This window comes from Desmodus rotundus, chromosome 7 (genome assembly GCF_022682495.2).
Source record: "Desmodus rotundus isolate HL8 chromosome 7, HLdesRot8A.1, whole genome shotgun sequence".
NCBI lineage: Eukaryota > Metazoa > Chordata > Mammalia > Chiroptera > Phyllostomidae > Desmodus > Desmodus rotundus.
This window is the reverse complement of record NC_071393.1, coordinates 52,965,805-52,976,562: the sequence shown is the minus strand read 5'-3', so window position 1 is coordinate 52,976,562 and position 10,758 is coordinate 52,965,805.

The following is a 10,758-nucleotide window of genomic DNA, read 5'->3' as shown; positions in this document are numbered from 1 at the left end:
TTTGAGGGCAATTAAATTTGTTTTCTTGTTGACAAGAAAGGCAGACCTCTGCCATTTCTGGTCTTCAGCAGACCAGAAAGGGCAAAATCTCTTTCATCTGTCGTGCAAGCTCTGATTGCTGCAGGGTGGCGGCCAGAAGCATTGTGCTGGGAAAGGGCCGAGGGTTTGGTGCAACAGAGCAGGTGCTCTGGTAATGACCGCTGTGAACTTGGAGGAGAACGCTGGCACGGAAGCTAAGAATCGGCCCTCCGGGAGGTAAGCCCTACCTTCAGTCTACCTAAAGCAAGTGCACCTGCAGAATTAATTAGAATCACTTGGCAAGGATGAATGACCTACAGGGCAGAAGACAAATGATTCTGGTGGCAAGGAATTGTTTCCTGGAACACTTTTCCCCGCCTAGATGACCGATTTTATATTCTGAAGTGGATGGCATTACTCAATCCCAGCTGGGAGAATCCTGCTGCTTTACAAATAAACCATGGAAAAATCTTGCAGAGACTGCGATTAAATAGATTAGAGCTATATACTTATAAGGTTTGTGCACTTCAGCATACATGTAACTCTATTTTTTTAAATAATCAATTAAAAATAATCCCCAAATGATTCTGATGATCAGCCCACTCTGGAGCCAATAATGTGACTGTTTTTGAATACACAACTAAATGCTCTACAGGGGAATTCTTTCAAAGCTTTCACATTTTTCAGGACCAAATCTCTCTTCTGGACAATATGGTGTGAAGCTTTGGGGCCTGAAAATTGTCCAAAAGCATATTCCATATTCATTCTGAGAAAAACTGTTGTTTTCCCCATAACCATCTAAGTCATGAAGTGGTTGTGCTTGTGAGTCTGTCTGTTCTTGCCTCCCAGCACCCCACTTCCCCAGCCTTGGTCGTAGTGCCCCAGTTTTCCTCCCGCGAGCCTGCCCACTCTCAGGCCACAGCTGCAGGATGAGGCTAGCCCCACTCCCAGCTCCACGTGAGCACAGGTCCCACCTCCAAGGCCTCTCACCTAGCACATTCTCTTGGTCACAATAATTTTCTCAGTGGAGGACAGGTTTGCTACACTCGTGGGAGAGGGAAGCTTCCTCTCATCTTCCACGAGACTGTATGTCAAAAAGATGGAAACCTGTAGATTCCAGGGACCATAACACAGGGCCTGAGGGAGAAGGCAGCACAGAGGAACAGGGCCAAGAGGAACATCTACAATCATGTTTGAGTCCTGACTCAAGTCCCACCTGAAGCCACTTTTCCTGTGATCTTCTCAGTTACAAGAGCCAGTGAATTCCTTTGTTTTTTTGTGTGTTTTGTTTTCTTTTGTTTAAACTAGTTTGTTTGTGGTGTGGGGTCACTCACAATAAGAAGGTTCCTGACTGGTGTATCTTCCACTAAGCAAGTCTGAATGGAGACACAAGTCTGGCTTCTCCGTAGTCACTGAAATACCAACAGGCAGCATCTGAAGCTCCAGGAGCTGCTGTATTCCAAAAATTGAATCATCAGCAGTTCTGCCAGTGCTGGGAGAATTCAGCTTTGACATTATCCAGAGCAGCGATTTTCAGCCTTTTTCTTGTGTGGCACACACAAACTAATTACTACAATTCTGCAGCACACCAAAAAATATATTTTTTGCCGATCTGACGAAAATTTAGGATTAATTTTGATTTATTCACACTGGACAGCTGTTGTCTTTTTCTTTTTTTTAATTTGACAATCTAAGAGAAAAGAGGTCAGTGCCCCTGAATAGAAAGTCAGGTTATTGCATGTTTTAAAATTCCTGCGGCACACTGGTTGAAAATAGCGGATCTAGAGGTTCCTGTAGTTCTGTGATATGTGAAAAGCAGCAATTTTCAACGGTGTCTGAAGTGCATAATCTGTGCTCTGCGTGAACTACAGAGAAGGCGGCACAGGCGCTGGGTAGAAGTGGTTGAAAAGCACCCATGAACAGGACACTGTTGTCCTTCTCTCCAAGTTCACCTCGCTCCATTTCAACGTTAAATCAGATGGTCAAAAAGTGGCAAGCCTGACCCAAACCTTTGTCCTCCATAAGGGAAGTGATTGATTAAATCTCCATATTGGGTTCTTTAAGATGATATAATGGCCTTGGCTTCTATAGAGAAAAGAGGAAAAAGAGGTCTATAAGCAAAGGAAATTGGTGATGACAGAAGGTCAAAATTGGTCCATGAGAACAGAGAAACCCTGAAGAAGAACAAATACTGGATTCAGGATTCAGGTATAAGAAGCCGGGTACCACTCACACTTACCCACAGTAAAAGGAAAGCTAAAACAAGATTGATACAATGCCTCAGAGCCAGCATCCTTTCCTGTTGTTCTTGTCTGCACTGAGTTGAGGAAGGTGGGCCAACTTCATGGAATTGGGAGCTTGGACCTTTAGGTCTCGCATTTTACCTCCCAGGTTGCTTGGTGGGTTTGCCTGCCTGTCGCTACCCACTAAACAATGAGTCTGCTCACGCGGGGGCCTCTTCTAGGGTGACAGACGCTATCTAGCCGGGGATTCTTCCATCTGGCAGGATATGATGCTCTTAAAGACAAAGGGCTTATGTGCTCCTGGGCCACAGTCTGGCTACAGGAGGAAGCCCTACACGTCAGGAACTTACCCCTGGAGGCAGAAACACTGGCAGCAGTTGAGGAACTTGAGATCTTGTGGGAGGAAAATAGTGAGGGGACAAGGTCAGGGAGGAAGTTATAAAAGCTGCTTTTCAAATTATGTCTCTTGATCGAAATAGAACAATAAAGATGACATTGGATAAAGAGAATTTTGAAGCCCAGCTCACTATCTGAGATGGATAGCGTGCGATTACTTTTCCATTTACCATCTAATGTTGGATTAAAATTGTTCAAACCTTCACTTCATCCAAGTTTGGGCAAGAAGGGACTTCCAGATATGGTAATGTGAGCATTAAAGTTATCTGGCAATGCTGAGTAACGTATAACAAAAAGAAAATTGGCTAGACACACAGCTGCGCTCACAAAAACGGAAGTGTGAAACCTGGGGCTGCGGGGCCCTCCGTGACCCGGAGGGAAGGAGGCAGAGAAGCACCAGGCGTTGATCTCGTCAGACTAGGGACTAGGAGACAAAGCCTTAGGCCCACACCAGGGAGGAGTTGAAGCTAAGCCACAAGTAGATTTGAAATCTTAAGTACATACACCTGTGACATGGGAATCCCGAAGCCAAGAAGCAAATACAAATGTGGTCCCTGGATCCCCGGGCTGGTGATCCCCTCAGATTGCCTGAAAATAACAAACACACATCTGTCTCAGAGGGAACCTTCCCCAGCCCAGGTGCTTGGAATTCGCACACCCACAAAATCCCCACTGAAGATGAACTCACAAGTTAAAAAATAATAAAAAGACATATATAGCACTAATTCTCCATGAGCGAGAGTCAGCAGCTACAACAGAGATAAGAGAAACTGAAACAGTAAAATAAGTATATTCTTAAACGTTAAAGAAATAAAGGGAAGATGAACGCCACGAGGAGGACACTGCGGCTTAGAGCGGGTGTGTGACCGGCCCAGTTGAGCTCAGCTGTGAAGCTCACGGCCGGGATTTGGAGCCAAACCGCGGACTCCAGGGGCCCTGCGCCTGGTCTCTCTGCCGCCCTGTCAGACCCAAACGCGGTGGAGCACACGAGCCAGATTTCGGCCCCGCAGCACAGCAGTGGCTTTCCTCTAGACTTGCTACTGATTTCCCCACTGGCTCGGATCGCTAGAGGGTTTGTGGGTTCGGTCTTGAGGGAATTACTGAGCGAGTCTTGGTAATGGATATTTACCGATAAACACAATGTTCATAAGATGATGCAGAAGTTTGCCGCCTTTCCCGTCCAGTCACCTGGTTACACGAGGTCTCTTCCCTCGCTGATCTGTCTTCTCTTCCTCCACTGTCCCCTTGGTCTTCCCACTCGGCCCGTTGCCCCCACAGGGCCCATCTCCTTCCTGGAAGGGCAGCGGCAGCACCTTACTAGGCGTCACTGAGGAACCTTTCGATCGCAGAATGGAGTGTCCTCGCAAATAAACTTTCCCGCTGCTTGTACTGACTACCCCAGGGCCTAACTTCGGTGCGTTATTACGCTATCAGTATCATGTGCTTTCCTCCATTTTACCAGAGTCTCCTCCTGGGGAGGGAAGAGGTGAAGGAGGAATTAAGGAGGAAGAACTGAGGGAATTCTATGCCGCCTCTTATAACAAGTGGCTTGTCCTTTATAAGCAATGAAAACAATTAGCTCCTAGGAAACACCACTTTCTCCCACTGCTGAGGGGAAGCACTTCCCAAACATCAGCCACCTGCTATGCACAGAGCCTGTCCCACCTGAGAGCCACTGACAGGAACTGCAAGTCAAAGGACCCAGGAGGCCTGCGAGGATCCCAGGGAGCCTCTTCCCCTCTCACCTAAGCAGGGTGTGTTAGGCCGCTCCTGGCCCAGGAGGATGCGCTACTTCCAAATCAAACAAGTCACACCTGTCAGGTGCTGGTAACCATGTTAGCTAAGTTCTGAGTGGGAGGGCCGACAGGTTCTTCCACACCACTTCCTGCACCCACGCCCTCGGCAGGGCCTTTTAGCATCCCGCTCTAATCCTCTTCTGCCTGGATAACGATCTGCCTCTCACCCTGATATGTCACTAGTGGGCCACACGTCAGAGATCCCCAGCCATTTTGTCTGAGGTTTGAGATAACCGGTGTTCTGGTCCAGGTTCGTCATAATAATGGAACCAACAGGTGCGTGTGTGGGTGTGTGGGTGTGTGTGTGTGTGTGGGTGTGTGTGTAGAGGTAAGAGAAAGGAGGGGGAGAAAGACTGATCAATTCCAAGGAATTGGTTCACACAGTTGTGGGGACTGGCAAATCCAAAACCCAGGGGGACAGGCTAGCAATTCCAGGAAGAAGTTGATTTCTCGAGTCTGAAGTCAGTCTAGAGGCAGAATTCCTTCCTCTTCAATGGACTAGTCTTTTCTCTTAAGTCTTTCCCTTGATGAATGAGGCCCCATTACATTATGAAGGGTAATCTGCTTTACCTAAAGTCCAGTGATTTAAATTTCAAATCATGTGTTTTTCAAATAATACCTTCACAGCAGCATCTAGACTGGTGTATGCATCTGGCTGAGTTGATGCACAAAATTACCTATCACACCCGGGGTGAGGGGAGGGTGCTGACCACAGGGCTTCTACGTGAGAGAAGGAAGTGGACCCCAAGAAGTGAAGCCCCCCCCAGTGGAAACCTTGAAAACACTCAGAAAGGAATTTAGAGAGTGAAGGAAAGGCAAAGAGCAGGAGCTCAGTAGCGTAATTGTCTGGCAGGGCCAAGCCCCACAGTCCATATTCTGAGACAACACTCACCTTCTTAAACCACTGGATAAATTTCTCATCCTCCTTGTCAGATTTAAGCCATTTGATTGAATGTCAAACTTGCTCACAAGACAAAAAGAACTCCAAAGTAACCCGGAGCTTCACAGGTACATCACTTCACTCATATAATGTCATTGTCAATAGTAATATTAATATTGTGACAATTTTGCAACTGTTTTATGGACAATGTAGAATGAAGCACATAAAACATATTAATGTTGTTAGAAACCAACATTTTCAACACAAGAGAAAAGAAATGTGCGTATAAAATAAAACAGAATTAAGGACAAAAAACTCTGTATGTTGGAATTGGAATTGTCAATTCAAACACATGACTGTTTTCTTTAGTCTACTTCCTAGCTTGTCTACTAAAAGCAGTAACATCTCAGTAGCAATAACCACAACTAGCACCCAGACCTTGGTTTTAAAATAACTATCTCCTCTCCAAAAGAACCAGGGCTCCTCAGAGAAACAGCTGGCTCCAGAGCTCAGGCAGAGAGTGTGCAAGATGAGCCCAGGACATCTTCTGCCAGAAAGTAAAAGAAGCACATAAAGACCAGTGGGGTTATATCAAAAGAAAACAGGAGAAAAACTGTTTGGCAGTATCCAGTAAAGTTGAACATATCCTATGAACAAGCAAGTCCACTCTGAGGTATATGTCCCCCACCCTCCAAGAAAACAATGCATTCACCCAAAGACAAGCACCAGAATGCTCCTGGCAGCACTGTTGCAACAGAGTCTGGACTCCATCCCCCTGCATTAGAACGGACAAAAGCACTGTGGGAGCGAGGAAAAATGAAGAACCACGTCTGCACAACGGTAGATGAACCTCGGGGACCTAATGACGAACAAAGAAGCCAGATACAAAAGAGCACAAATAATACAAAGAAAAAAAGACACAAAAAGCTGTATGATTCCATTCACACAAAATCCCAAAACAGGCAGTTCATCAATCGGTTTAGAAGTAAGGCTAGCACTTATTCTCGTGGGGGGGGCGGTAGTGAGAGGAAGAGGGGATGACAGGGCTCCTGGGGTACAGGAGAACGAGCGGTGGTCCTTACACTGCCGACCACAAAAGAATCACCGGGAATTTTTGAAATTTGGGCCACCTGGGCTTCATCGCCGGCGCTTCTGATTTAATCTTAGTCAGCTTAGTCTTGGGGTGGAATTCAGACATGGGTATTCTCTTTTCTAGGCTTTAAGTTTGACTTAACCTCCCGTGAGAACAGAGTGGGCCTGTTGCGACCCCCTCCTTGTAATGCGGTTAAGACAGGCGGTTCCAGACAGGATTACTGGAACAGAGGAGCAAGCAACCATCGGGAGGGAACAGACAAGTCTACAAGATGGGACATTCCGGAAGACTAGCCGAAATTCTGCAGAAGGTCAGCATCATGAGGGGGAGAAAGGCAGGGAGAATTATTCTAAATTAAAATAAGGACCAGAAATGTAATGTGTGTGTTAGTTGATAAAAACAGCTATAAAGGCATTTGGGGGTACAACTGGAGAAATTTAAATGTTAAGCTGATTTTAGATGGTTAATTTTCTTAGTAGGGATAGCAACAATGTGGCTCTATAGACTAATATCTGTATTCTTAAGTGATGTGTGCTGAACACTGAGAACTGGTGTGTGTGTGTGTGTGCGTGTGTGTGTGTATAACTTAGGAGTTCATTTACTAATCTTTCAACTTCCCTGTAGGGTTTTTTTTTTAAGATTTTATTTATCTTTATTTTTAGGGAGAGGGAAAGGGAGGGGAAAGAGAGGGAGAGAAACATCAGAACCATCAGTACGTGTTTGCCTCTCACATGCCCCCTCTGAGGACCTGGCCTGAAACCCAAGCATGTGCCCTGACTGGGAATAGAACCAGTGACCCTTTGGTTCGCAGGCCAGCACTCAATCCACTGAGCCACACCAGCCAGGGCACAACTTCCCTGTAGGTTTAAAATAGTTCATAAAAAAAAAAAAGTTGAGGATATGAGAAAAAATTTAAATACAAATAAAAACCCACTCACAAGGTCATATAATTTCCATCTGTATTAGTTCTCTCGAGAATTTTCCAGAAAAATCCACTCACCACTCAACCTTACACAATCAGCCTCACACCACACCCAACAATTAAAGCTGCATTTCTCAACCTTTGCCCACTGGATTTCAATGAGTTACCTGGAAAAGATCTCTTAGTCAAATGAGTTAGAAAAATGATGAGTAATGTAGAGTTTTCTTGATACTGGACATCTCAGAAATCTTAATATATTTAATATGCATTGCCCACTGGGTCAGGGAGTACACCCACATAGCACCCCAACATTTGTTACCCCTTTTGTGAGCACAGACCCTTTTTATCCCAGAGACTCTGGTAGGGTAACAGTTCGGCAGGCATTCAGGGAATATGCTAGCACAAAACACCCTCTCCTTCATTTTACAGCCCCTCTCCCTTTGATTAACCACAGAGCTCTGGGTTTCCATCCGGACCTTGAAGACTCTAATGACACGTTTGCAGCCAGATGAAATTCTGACTCCCAACCAGAGCAGTTTCCTGTTTACCAAATACAAAATACAAAATGTAAATATTTTTGTTCACGAAATTTTTAAATATATAGGCACTGTTTAATGTGTCTCTATATGAGCTTTGCTTCCACTGCACTAAAGATGTGTGTGTGTGTTTTACATTGTGAGTCTCTAAAAGATCACCTATACGTCTCTTCACATTCAGCATTCAGGGGCACCTCGCAACACAGGTGCTGATGCGTGCTGATACCAAAACAGCAAGAAATGAGTGGATAAGGACTCCTGTCCCAGGTGCCCCTACAGCACTGTCTTATAGGCACCCCCTGCTTCTCCTCCAACCCCGAGAGGAGTGAGTGAGGATCACAGGTGAGGTTCCTGAGGGTCAGAGAGCCGACCAGGTTTGTCCTGAGTCATACGCTGGACAAGCAGTGTGGCTGGGACCAGAGTCCCTGGAGCCTGACACCAGAGTACCTGTTTTCATACCTGCTCCCTGCAACCTGAGCTTTAATCCTTTCCTGCAGTTCCTGCTTGGCAGCACACAGGGTCAGGCCTTGCAGGATTTCTGGTAAACACAGACTCACTCCCCTGACGCTGAGCTTCACGCGTGGTGCAAGGAACCTGGCAAGCACCAAGTGTAGACTCAGAAAGTAAATCATCGAGTCACCCTCTGACTGAGCCAAGTTGGCTGAGCCCCGTGGCACATCCAACCGCAAAAGACAGCTATGACAAGTGTGAACAGAGGCTCAGTGAGCCACCACCCAGAGCGACCTGGCAGGGGCACACCCTGCGGTTCTCCAAACCTCAAGGGCTTCCTGCAGCTCTCATTTGATGCGGCAGAAAATCCTGGTGACTCCGACCTTCTCCCCTCCCTGCAAAACACAGGAGCACTTATAGGTAAGAGCAGATGAGAGTTCACTCCACTATGGCCAAATTAGGACTACAGTAGTCCCCCCTTATTCTGAGCGAACATGTTCCAAGGCCCTCAATGAATGCCTGAAACCACAAATAGTACCGAACCCTATAAATACTATGCATTTTCCTATGCATGCATACCTATATTAACGTTTAATTTATAAATTAGGCACAGTAAGAGATTAACAACAGCTAATAATGAAATAGAATAATAATAGCAATATGCTGTAAAAAAGTTATCTGAATATTGTCTCTCTTATTATACTGTCCTTACCCTTCTCCTTGTCATATTGTAAGATGATAAAATACATGATAAGGTGAAGTGAGGTGAACAAGATATTACTAAGTAAAATAAGAATTACTTGAACACAAGCTCTGTGATATGGTGACAGTCAGTCTGATAACCAAGATGGCTACTAGGTGGCCAAGGGGCGGGTCGCATACGCAGCAGGGACCTGCTGGGCAAACAGTGATTCACATCCTGGAAGGATGGGGCAGGACTTGTGAGATTTCATCATGCTACTCAGAATGGAAGGCAATTTGAAACCTGTGAACTGTTTATTTCTGGAATTTTGTGTTTAATAATTTTGGACCGAGGTGCGCCACAGGGAACTAAAACAGCAGAAAGTGAGCCCATGGGAAAGGGGGGTGTAACACAGAAGCTCTCAACTGGGGAGCTGCTTGTGTCCATGATAGTCCAAAAGTAAAAAACCCACCCGGTGGACTAGCCGACGTGGACACGCCGTTTACTGCTCACATCACAGGGGAGTGCGCCGGTAGTGGCCGGTCGCTGTGAGAGAGACTGCAACCCCGCGTCCGAGACGTGTTTTAGGGGGCCCCAGACAAAGGAGGCTCGTGCCCTACATTTAGAGTCATATGAGGTAATGTGACTCTATAAACTACATTACCTCAGTGTAAAGAAAAGGGCAAGAGGCAGCCACAGAACAGGGAGCCACTCTCAAAAGGGATAAGGAGGAAGTTACAATCCATTTCCAAAACAATACACATTCCTTCTGGCCAGGGCCCCCCCATCAGCCCTCAGTCATGGGACGGGGAAGGGCCATGACCGTTAACCCAGTAAAAACTGAGCTTAAACTAAAGAGATGAGAACACATTCTGAGTAGATATCAGATCTGGTATGCAATTTTCAATGGTCAGGGGGAGAAGGGTCTCATAATATTTCCTCACTTGATCAGGGGTAAGGGAGACCTCATACTGTAAAAGTGCTGAGTTAGAGTCTCCCCCAAAATGGAGAAAACCCCCTCAGCTGTCACTGGGGGAATAAGGGAAGAAGAGTAAGGGAAGAAGAGCAGGGCCATTGAGAGCTACTTTGCATATCTGAAGGACTTGGCCAGTGACTTAATAGTGTTAAAAGCTGTGCCTGCCTGGAGCCAGGGAGATGGGTAAGACTCTAACCCGTGATGTGATGTAGCCAGAGGGGCTTCCTGCACCTGCTAGAGTCACTTGGAGGCTTGGACTCAGCGTCCTGGGGACACACTTGCCCTGACTAACAATGGCAGCAGAGAAAGGCAGAGGAAATCAGACTACTGGCAGGTGTAACCTAGTGTGGGAGGAGTTGGAAATGGGGTTATGGAAGAAGATCTGCGTTGGGATTTAAACTCAGGCAGGCTTAAAAAGCCCCATGCTGGGGGGGGTGGGGGTTACCACGTGGTTTGGGAGCAGAGGGTGCTCTCTTGCCCACTCGGCTTAGAAAACAGGAAAGAAAGATGTAGCGGCTATGTGGAGTTCTCTCTCTCAGCCACCCGGTTTGAAAGAATGCAGGACTCCTACCAGCCTGCCAGGAGGAAGTGCGGCATGGTTTTGGATTAAAAGTGGGAGCCTAGCTGAGCTACGGAATTCTATTTTCTTTTCCTGAGATACAGTACCCCTGACTGGCCTCGTTTGGAAATGGGAGGCAGGACTGTGTGTGTGTATGTTTGTGGGTGTTTTAAAGGGACTTTGGGATTTAAAGGTGACATTCTGCCA